At 39.3% G+C, this 11,037-nt stretch overlaps 2 pseudogenes; both read right to left on the bottom strand.

The window, feature by feature from the left end:
* Positions 1-3,290: 3,290 nt before the first annotated feature.
* On the bottom strand, positions 3,291-4,657 carry LOC121026453 (hsc70-interacting protein-like; annotated as a pseudogene).
* A 3,143-nt stretch (positions 4,658-7,800) lies between these two features.
* On the bottom strand, positions 7,801-8,596 carry LOC121026454 (60S ribosomal protein L13-like; annotated as a pseudogene).
* Between the last annotated feature and the right edge of the window lie 2,441 nt (positions 8,597-11,037).

Here is an 11,037-nt window from a genome sequence, read left to right as displayed (position 1 = left end):
ATTTAAACACGAATCTCTAAAGTGCTAGACTTCCTCAGAAGACCAGATGTTGGAAGAGAGAACCACTGGGCTGTTCTACTTTATCACATTCTTGTGTTACTGTGACATATGGTGTGAAGCAAATATTAGTGCATGGAAATATAAAACATCAGGATGCATCTGAGTTATTTCTCCCTAGTTACATTTGATCTGTGAATGCCGGAAACACTCCATTTCATAGCCATATTTATCATTCAAAGTAAATCATGCATTTGGGGGGCATAAAATGAGATGCTTTAGAATGCATGCAATTACCAACTATTGCATATTTCTCCAAAGAAAGATTTGAATTATATGGTCAGTAAAAAGGGTTGCGGCTTTAAAATGTGGCAAAGAGAAGCTGAGGTGAACAATACATTATAATAGGTTAATATTAAGCAAATGTTATTTTCCCTCCCTTCAGTCCCAGAAATCAATTCCTTTAACAATTGCCTTATGGAGTATTTTTGTTTGTTTTGTTTACTTTGTTTTGTTTTTATTATACAGTCATTCTTGAAATTTAGTATCTGTAAATCAGACTTTTATAGATCAACTAATAGTTTTCAAGAGATTTCCATTGCATTTTCAGAGTACACTTGGCTCTGAGACATATTAAAAATTACTTTTAAAATAATTTGCTAGTGGGACAGGGTATCAAGAGAAAAAATCAAGAGTGAGTATTAGAGAAGCTGTGAATAAATGCTAAATCTAGTGTTAGAGATAAAAGGAAATTCCAGGAGAAAATTTAAGGTCAGCTTAGTTTCAGGAGGTTAAACAGACAATGTCAAGAATCCTGAGGGTCCAAATTAGGAATCAGCAGAAGCACTGAGGTTGCAGCAGTAAAGATGTCTTAAGGAAGAAATCCCCAACTGTTTATCCTTGTTTTCCTGTCTTAGTTCTCCTTCCTTTACCCTCTGACTTGCACTACAAAAACATACAGTGGAGGTTAGGATGAGGATTTTTAAATTTATTTAAAAAATTGCCTTGAAAAATAAAGTCAAATGAATACTATCCTAAGCTCCTTATTGCTTGTCAATATAAAGAACAGACTAGGGAGTACTTACAGTTTAATTTTTAGAAACTACTTTAAAAATTATTGCCTTAAGAACCTTAAGTGGCTATCCTTCCCTTGGAAGAACTTTCTAATTTTATACATTTATATATTCTCTCCTGCTACCTCCCCACCTCTTTCCTCCACCTCTATCCCCCAAAAAGCCCAACAAAGATATGTCATTTCTTTTAATAGACCTGATTATATACATTCCATCTGGAAATCACTTCTTTGCTTTCTAAGATACCAACCCATCTTGTAATCAAGCAAACTGATGCTAATGTTTGTTTGTTTGTTTGTTTGTTTAATACAGTGACTTCACATTTGCAATGAAATATTGGGTAAGATAAGAGTCTCAGCTTTCTTAGAGTCAATAAAGCTTAGAGTCTCAGCTTTACTTTTTTTGGTAAGGTCCAAATTACTCCTGCTCACCAGATAGGGAAGCCCATATGCAGTCATTTCTTTTGCTTTTCTTTCTGCCCTCCCCAACCTTCTGTCCTCATGATAGTTTGCTATACATATTTACATCTTGTTTCAAGATTTATGTCTTCTGCAATGAATCTGCCTCTACTCCTCCTGGAAGACTTATGCTTTCCTTCCTATGTGTTCCCATAGCATGTTTTTATTAAAGCATTAAAGCACATTTCACATTGTACTGTCATTTTATCTCCACCCTTCCCAAAACACAATGTCCTTTAAATCAAAGCTCTATGTTATTCTTGCCCATATTCCTAAAATTTGGTACAGTATACAGCATATAAAAATAACAACAATGCTGGGGCGCCTGGGTGGCGCAGTCGGTTAAGCGTCCGACTTCAACCAGGTCACGATCTCACAGTCCGTGAGTTCGAGCCCCACGTCGGGCTCTGGGCTGATGGCTCAGAGCCTGGAGCCTGTTTCCGATTCTGTGTCTCCCTCTCTCTCTGCCCCTCGCCCGTTCATGCTCTGTCTCTCTCTGTCCCAAAAATAAATAAACGTTGAAAAAAAAAATTAAAAAAAAAATAACAACAATGCTAACAAGGAGATACAGAAACAGAAAAAAAAATAATGACAGTAGGGGTGCCTGGGTGGTTCAGTCGGTTAAGCATCTGACTTTGGCTCAGGTCATGATCTCACGGTTCATGAGTTTGAGCCCCACATCGGGCTCTGTGCTGGCAGCTCGGAGCCTGGAGCCTGCTTCAGATCCAGTGTCTCCCTCTCTCTCTCCCCCTACCCACTCACTCTCTGTCTCTCTCTCAAAAGTAAATAAACATTTAAAAAAAATTTTTTAAATAATGACAGTAATACCAACTAAAAGACAATACTTACTAAGGTTTTATAGTCCAAAGTTTGTCTTGGTCACTTACATGTTAAAATTATTTCTTGTTTGAAAGAAACAGAAAATCTCAAAATAATGAATTAAGAATGAAAGAAGTCTACTTTTTTCCTCACAGTCAAGAAGTTCAGAGGCTAGACATAATATGTCACTCTGTGGTAGCAAAACCCCAGGCTCTTTGTATCTTATGATCCTCCATGGTAGAATTCTATTCTGAAGGTCATCTCATGCTTCAAGATGGATGTTAGAGCTTCTGGAGATCCGGCCATCATGCCTGAATTGCTGTCAGCCAAGAAAGAGAAGGGGGACAAACTCCTCCTCTTCACCTACTTTTTTTAAGATCTCTTCTCAGAAGTTTCATGTGGAACTTTGCTTATGCCATATTGGCTGAAACTAGTCACATGAGCATTCCTAACTGAAAGGCATGGTGGGAAATGGAGTCTTTTTTGTGTGCAAATGATGTGAAATGTTCATTTTCTATATCAGACAAGAACACAGCTAAGTAATCCAACTCTACTGCAGCACTATAAAAACCATCCCTTAACCACAGTGCAATATTTCAATGCATCTCTACAAGGATGCATGCCCTATAAAAGGAGTAAGGTTTCTGCTGCCTTGTCAAGTACTTCTGGTCCTTACCCAGGTCCTACTGCAATACTGGTGGTCCCAGTGATTTTATCAAATAAATCATGTTTTAAAAATAAAGCATTTAAAAAGAAGTCAAAATGCCTCAGTAACCAACTTAAACTCTATGTGTTTAAATGTGAGATTTGCCCCCTGCTAATAAACCTTTATTTCACTCAGACTAAGCAATACATCTCCCATGATGAAATATCTTCCTTGCCCAATTAAGCCAAAGAGGGAAAAAAAAAAAAAAAAAACTGAAATGATTAGTAAGGAAAAATGTAGGGATTAACACACCCTCTTAAATGGTTTTCAAATATTTTTAAGACTTAAGAAGTGTTTAAAGTTTGTGATTCCTAGTAGGAAAATATTATCTGAATGAATACCCCAATGGGAAACCACTGTAAAATGTCTCAGTTGCATATTGGGCAGAGGGGTAGGGATTATCTTCACAGCACCCCAGCTTTCTCCATGAGAAGGCCAGAGGTACACTGGTTTGTGTTATTGTGACGTCCATTAGGTGATCTAAGTTGCTTATCCTTCAGCAAGGGCTTTATTTGTCAGAAGGGCATTATGCTTGACCTCCAAATTTGGCTGACAATTTACTGATGAGATTCATAACCTTTGGGTTGCTCTGATATTTTTATATATTTGCTGGGTTCTGGGCCACATGCTGGAAGGCCATGATAACTTCTGGATCCTGCAGTCCTGCAAGAACCTCTGGATCACTAAGAATTTCACTGAGCCCAGGCATTCCTGACATTCCAGGCTTGCCCCCTGTCATTCCAGGCATCCCCCCAGGAAAGCCACCTGGGAAAGAGCCATCCTGAGCTCCTGATAGTCCTCTGGTTTCTTCTTTCCTCTAGGCTCTCTCATGTTCTTTCCAAGCCTTCTTAACCCTTTCTACTTTCTCTTTGATCTCTCACTTTTCATATTTTCTCTCCTACTTTCTCTGATGTCCAGCAGTTTTCTGGTCCTCGGTTGAATTTCTCTCCTCATTACACTAGCATCTTCATCATAATCCAGTTTACAAGCAAGGGCAAGATCATGTGCTGCTTCTTCCCAATGGCCTAGAAGTCTGTATGCTTTCCCTTGTTGCTTGTAAGGTTGAGCTGAATCAGGATTTATTTCTATAGCTCTGTCACAGTCTTGGGTGGCAGTATTTATTTGGCTTCTGTAATTTGATGAAGACACTGGCTCTCTTGGCATACAGAGTGCCCAAGCAAGCATTCAGCTTAATAGCATCTGTGAACAAGTCAATGGCTTTCTGTAGTTCACCATCACTTAGGGCATCATTGGCAGCTACATTTTTATCATTTGCCATATCCATCATTTCCTCAGTCATCTCTACATTTTCATCTCCCATTTGTTGAGGGGCATAAGTATCTGGTTCAATCACACTTCACTGTAAACTTCTAGACCACTTTCCTCACTTTATGATTCGTCTGTCTTTGTTTTCCTCCTCCTTCTTACTGTTTTTTCTTCTTTGATATTGTCTTCTGATTTAGTTTTATAAATAGCAGGTGGTATTTTACCCCCATGCTCTCCACCCACTCGTGCAGGAAGTGCATTTCCTCAGTGTGCAGAATACTCAGATCCTGCCTGCACATTTTCACCAAGGCCCGAAGCTTGTTCACTGTGGGGTCCATGGTCCAGAGGCAACATGAGGTGGTGGGTGCAACAGTGGTTGCAGTCTGATTCCAGGCATGGGACTAGTTCAGAGTGACTGAAACCATATGACTAAATAAAAATTGGGGATTCTATTAGGAAAGAAGGAAAGAAGAATTGACATTAGAAGATAATTAGCAGTCTTTGGCATATGTGTATTATCAAATTTAACCCAACCTTATAAGTACTAACCTTAGGGTACTGTTATTACTACCATTCATTTATTTGACGAATATGATTGTGCATTACTGTACATTAGATATATTTCTAGGGCTTTGGGATTTGGCAGGACACAAAGCATGCAAGCCCTGTCCCCTTGGAGGTTTTATTCTAGTTGGTAAGGGAGACATCAAACAAATACACATATAATATGCTAAACAGTGATAAGGGTAGTGAAGAAATGTTAATCAGGGTAGGAGAATAGTGTATAATGTTTAATTTTAATGGCGTGACCCTGAAAGGACTTTGAAGAGGTGACTTCTGAGCAAGGATCTGAATGGAGCCATATAAACATCTGGGAGAGGAGGTTTCCAGGCAAAAGGAACAAAAACATCTTCAGTTGATGGGTACCTGAGTGACTCAATCAGTTAAGCATCTGGCTTCAGCTTAGGTCATAATCACGTGGTCTGTGAGTCCTAGCCCCGCATCGGGCTCTGCTCACTGGTTCAGAGTCTGTGTCTCCCTCTCTCAAAAACAAATAAACATTAAGAAACATTAAAAAAAAAAACACACCTATAGTTGGAAATTAGGAAGTTAATAAAAATGCTGGTGAATATGGAAGTAAAATCAGAGAAAGAGGCAGGGTCAGACTGCAGAGAGTTGTAAACAATAGGAAGTTTGAGTTTTACTTTTGCGTTTGATAGGGCCACTGGAGTTTTGGAGCTGATGAGTAAAATGATTAAATTTAGATCTTAAATAAACGATTTTGTTTGTTGCATAAATTACAGACTCAGAGTGTATGTAGGACCAGTGGGATAGAAGGCAGAGTGAAAGAAGAAAGCAAAAAGACTATTTTAAGAGTGTAGGTGAGAGATGATGATGGTTTGGATGAGGATGGCAACAATGTTGAATGTGATAAATGATAAGAGGCAGGGTATACTCTGAAAGTGGAGTTGATGGATCAAATGTGGTAAGAATGAAAAACGTTAAGGATTGTAGGTTTTTATAATGCTTAATTTTATGCATCAAGTTAGCTGGAGCATGGTGCCCAGCTTTTGGAATTGGTTCTCTAATCTTACTAAATCAAAGGCACTGATGACTACTCCATTAGTAAACAGAGCATGGATACTCTGTGGTGTGATGTGACAATAGAGGTTCATGAAGTATTGCCATTGGATACTCCTAATCAAACTCTTAGACAAGTTTCTGAGTGACCATGTTTTTAATATTTTAGAACATTTTAATCAAAATAATGAGTATGAGATTGGCTAGTTGCTCCTAATTGCACTGGACAAAGTGAGGAAATAAAAGGATGAGGAAATGAAAGGAAATAAAAGGATAAAAAATTCCCAGATCATGTGCTGCATAAATGAGCTAAAAGTATCTCTGTCTGTCCTGAAAGAAACCCTTATCACCTGTAGCCAAAGAGCTGAGATTGCTGAAAACTAAACTCAGAGTCTCATCCCGCAAGTGGTTGAATTACAATGCAAATTGAATTTTCAACCTCACAGGGTGTCTGCTATTAAAGTGAGGGCATAGATTGGGAAGGAATGAGATCCTGAAAATTTGATTGGGGACATATGGGAAGATCCTGGTAAAGCTGGGGACATTGAACCCTTAAACTCCCATGAGTCTTCTTTGCCAGTAGAAGCAACCACTCCATCCTTATCTGAGGAGATTAACCCTCCTCTGCCTGAAAAAATTGTAATGGCCTCCCCTAAGGTAGTTGCCTTACAAGACACTGCTGATTCTCCTCAGAACCTACCCCCACCACTCCTCTTTGCTTCTAGATTTATCACTGGACTCAAGTTCCTGTAGGCCCCTAATGGTGAGGTACAAAGTGTAACCCATAAATAGGTGGAGTACACTCCACAAGAACTACTTGATTTTTCCAATTTATATAAAGAGAAATCCAAGAAATGTGGGTAGGAGTAAATATTAAAGGTGTGGCATAGTGGTAGAAAGACCATAAAATTGGATCAGGCAGAATTTATTTAGGCCCACTAAGCAGAGATCTGGATTTAATGCTGCAACTTAGAGGGTTGGAAAAAGCTCTAACTGGTTGGTTGGTTGGCTACCTGAAACACAAACCAACAGGTGACTGACACTAAATGAACTGAAATGCCAGAACTGCCTTGATAAAGTAGAAAGGAGGAGATTCAAAAGCTTAGGGAGACTGGAATGTTAGAGTGGATTTATCATTTAAGATATGCTCATCCACCCTAGGAGGGTACAAAGGACATAGTTTTCACTATGACCATGAACAACAAGTTTGTGAGGGGAGCCCCAAGATTGTTGAGGAGCTCTGTGATTTTTTTTTTGCTAATATTTATTTTTGAGAGAGAGAGAGAGACAGAGTGTGAGTGGTAGAGGCAGAGAGAGAGAGAAAGAGAGAGAGGCAGAATTTGAAGCAGGCTCCAAGCTGTCAGCACAGAGCCTGACGTGCGGCTCGAACTTAAGAACTGTGAGACCATGACCTGAGCTGAAATCAGATGCCTAACTTACTGAGCCACCCAGGTGCCCCTGATGTTCTAAGTCAGAAATTATAGTGGGAACATCTGTCACTGAATTGGAAAACCTAAATGCAATGGAAGTAATTGAATCCCAAGATGTCAGAGGCCAAGTGGTGCTATTTAATCACCAAAGGCAAGGTGGGCATGGTTACTATAATGGACAGCAGAATCAAAGCAGCAGTCAGAATATTATGACTTTCAGAGACCTACAGTATTGGCTAGTTGATCATGGTATTTCTAGGAGTAAAACACATGGTAAGTCTACTAAATTCTTACTTGATTTGTATAAGCAGAGAGATCTAGGTCACAGGAACAAGAGACAAATTTGAATTATAAAAGCAGAATCACAGACCCATAATTCCTAAACTCGAGCCAGTTTATAGAGACTAAGAACCCCTTGAATTGAAGGAAAGAGAGGACAGTTCCCCTTGTGGAAGGACCTCACCACACTGTCACAAATGTATACTGTTAATATTTCTCTCAGTGTATTCCAAAGGGATATATGGCCTTTTATCAAGGTGACTATGTAGTGAGGAAAATAAAATAATGCCCTTTTTTTCCACAACTTGTCTGTGGCACTTTTTCTTTTCAACATCCTGTTCTGTAGCTTCCTTGGTCTTTTTTGCCTGAATGCCAAAGAGCCTGGCATTGGCATGGGTCATGCTAACACTGGCAAAGGTCTTGAAGTTCTTCTCCTTTATTATGACTCTGGCTTTCTCCTTCTTATAGGCATTCCCTATAGGCATGACCAGTCTTGTCAGCTGGGTAGCCAATCTGAGTTCTTCAGAAGACTTGTCTTCTTTCTTGGAGGCTGAGGGCTTCCTGGGGGGAGAGGATGAGCTTGGAGTGGTATTCCTTCAGCTGCTGCACATTGGCCTGCAGAGGTTTAGTGGACTTGTTCCACCTTCTTGGATCTACTGATCCCAATGGCCTGTGCCACCTTCTTGTGAATCCCAGCCACCCTTCCACCCTTTAACTCTTCCAAGCTGAAGCCCCTGCCAGCTTGCACTTTGGTGTGATACCTCACCATAGGGCACCTCACAGTGGGCTGGATGGGCCCACATGCAGGGCATTGGGCATTGTGGCATGCCTTGGCTTCTCAGGTCTTGTATTTGTGGATCTTCTGCACCAACTGGTTGAACCACATGGCCAAGTGCCCTGGCCTGTCCTTGTGGAAGTCACGCTTCAGGATCATGTCATTCTGAATGGGTGCCATGGTTGCTGCCTATGGGCCTCCTACAAGGGAGAACTAAAAATAGTGACCGTTTAAGATTATTGGACACAAGCTCTGCATTGACACCAAAAATATTACATATACATAATATTTAATAAATATGTATGAATATATATAATAAACATAAATAATATATATAATATATTTGTGTTTTTCCCTTTTCTCTCTTTATCATATCACATAAGATGTACAGATTTTACATTACAGTATTTAAGTACAAGATATAAAGAAGAAAAGTGAATGTCACCTAAGGACTTTGCATCCTTTTCTAGGAAAACTATGAGTGTGTTTTGGTTGTACATAGGATATCTCTATCATGTTAAGCAGAAGTATGACCTTATAGCCTTTGTTTGGAGATTAAAGGTGATTTAAGAAGGTGCATATGGACGTCAAGTTGATAAGGGGTGGACAGTGATGGTTAATTTTATGTCAGCTTGACTAGATGCTGATGTGAAGATACTTTTTAAATTAACATTTAAATTTAAGTTTCATTTAGATAAATATTAACATGATTAATGTGATTAACATTTAAATCAATAGACTCTGAGTAAAGTAGATTACCCTTCATAACGTGAGGCAGTACCCTTTAATCGTTGAAGGCCTTAAGTGCAAAGACTATGGTTCCCCAAGGAAGAAGGAATTCTGCTTCCTGACTGTGTTTGGACTTACGCTGCAACCTCAACTCCTCCCCAAGTTTCTAGCCTGTTGGCCTTCCCTACAGATTTCAGGCTAGCTATCCCTCAACAATTGCCTGAGCTAATAATTCTTTAAAAGACATCTCTCTTTCTACATGTTTACACATCTAATTGGTTCTGCCTTATGGAGAACCCTGACTAACACAGTTTTGATCTGAGCAGATAGGTGAATTGTAACATTGATGAAGATGAAACAGGCAGAGAACTGACTTGTGGTAGGGAGGGGAGAGAGCAAATGGAGAGGAGCATGAGTGTTATATTAGACATGCTAATTTTGAGAACCTTATTAGACAACCACGTGGAGATGTTGAGTAAGCAATTGGTAAATGAGTTTAATGCTCAGGGGATATGTCAGAACTAGAAATCTAAAACTGGGAGCCATCAGCATATAGAAGATGTTTAAAACACTGGAACTAATGAGCTCATCTATAGAGAGAATGTTGATAGAGAATGGAAGAGAGCTGACGACTAAGCCCCGAGGAAGTCCAATATTTAGAGGTCAGGAAGAAGGAGAACCAAGCATAAGGAACTAAAAAAGAACAGCCAAGAGTGCAAGTACAAGAAAACCCAGGAGATTATAGTGATCTAGAAGATAAATAAAGAAGGTGTCTTAAGAACAGGCGATTCATCAACTGTGTCAGATGCTGCCAAGAATTGGGAATTGTTCATTGGGTTTGGCATTGTGGAGGTCCACAGTGACCCTGAGAAGTGGAATATCAGTAAATGGTAGGGGCAAAGCCTGATTGAGATGGGATGCTTCCACTGCCCCACATGGCATTTCACATGTTTTTCTAATCTTCAATACTCTATTCATATTATATATCCAGATGATGGCTTCAACTTCTATTTCACTGGGAGGAAGATTCAAAGCAATCAGACGAAATCTATGGTATTTCCCCATTATCAAATCTTGTCATCTGTTGCATTTTTATGCAAATATTCATCTTCCCTGCTCCTATTTAACTCCTTGCTTTAATTTAATATCAACCTCCCAGGATGCACTCAATCTCATCCCCTCTTGCCTATTCTATGACTTTCCAATTACAATTGTACTTTCTGTTCTGCATCCTTTTTCTCTCTTTGCTGCATTGCTAACCTCACAATACAAAATAAAGAAATTTCTCCCATTAAAAAAAAAAATCCTCCCTGGCCTTTGTCATGGAAAAGATATATGGCTCCTGGGTACAGTGTAATGTGTTATGGCCTTCTTATTCTACACTGTGCTAGAACTTGTCCAGTAATGCATAAAGATCTAAGCAAGTATCCACACATTCAATGTTCAGTAATTTGAAAATATTAACAGTGAAAAGCTGAAATTAAAATTTTCTAAGTGGATTCTTTTGGGTTTTCACACCAACTAGTAGTCAATACAAACACCCCCCTCTGCTTTCACACCAATCTTTCTTTGCTCTTAAATCCCACAAAACCCTACAGCACTGCCCCCATTTCTGTGCTCATTTTTATAGCAAAACTCCTTAGAAAGTTGTCCACTCTTGCTCTCTTTACTTCCCTAATAGCTATTTTCTCTTCAACTCATTCCAGTCAGACTTTGCCCCTACCATTTACTAATATTCCACTTCTCAGGGTCACTGTGGACCTACATTATGCCAAACCCAATGAACAATTCCCAATTCTTGGCAACATCTGACACAGTTGATTAATCCCCAGTTCCTAAGACACCTTCTTTATTTATTGTCTAGATCACTGTACTCTCCTTGTACTTGTGGCTGCTTTTTTTTTCTTCAGTTCCTTTTGTTTGA

The sequence above is a fragment of the Herpailurus yagouaroundi genome, unplaced genomic scaffold, assembly GCF_014898765.1.
Source record: "Herpailurus yagouaroundi ecotype Mexico unplaced genomic scaffold, PumYag 104914, whole genome shotgun sequence".
Classification (NCBI taxonomy): Eukaryota; Metazoa; Chordata; class Mammalia; order Carnivora; family Felidae; genus Herpailurus; species Herpailurus yagouaroundi.
Note: the sequence above shows the minus strand (reverse complement) of the source record. Positions and strands in the feature narration are given on the sequence as shown.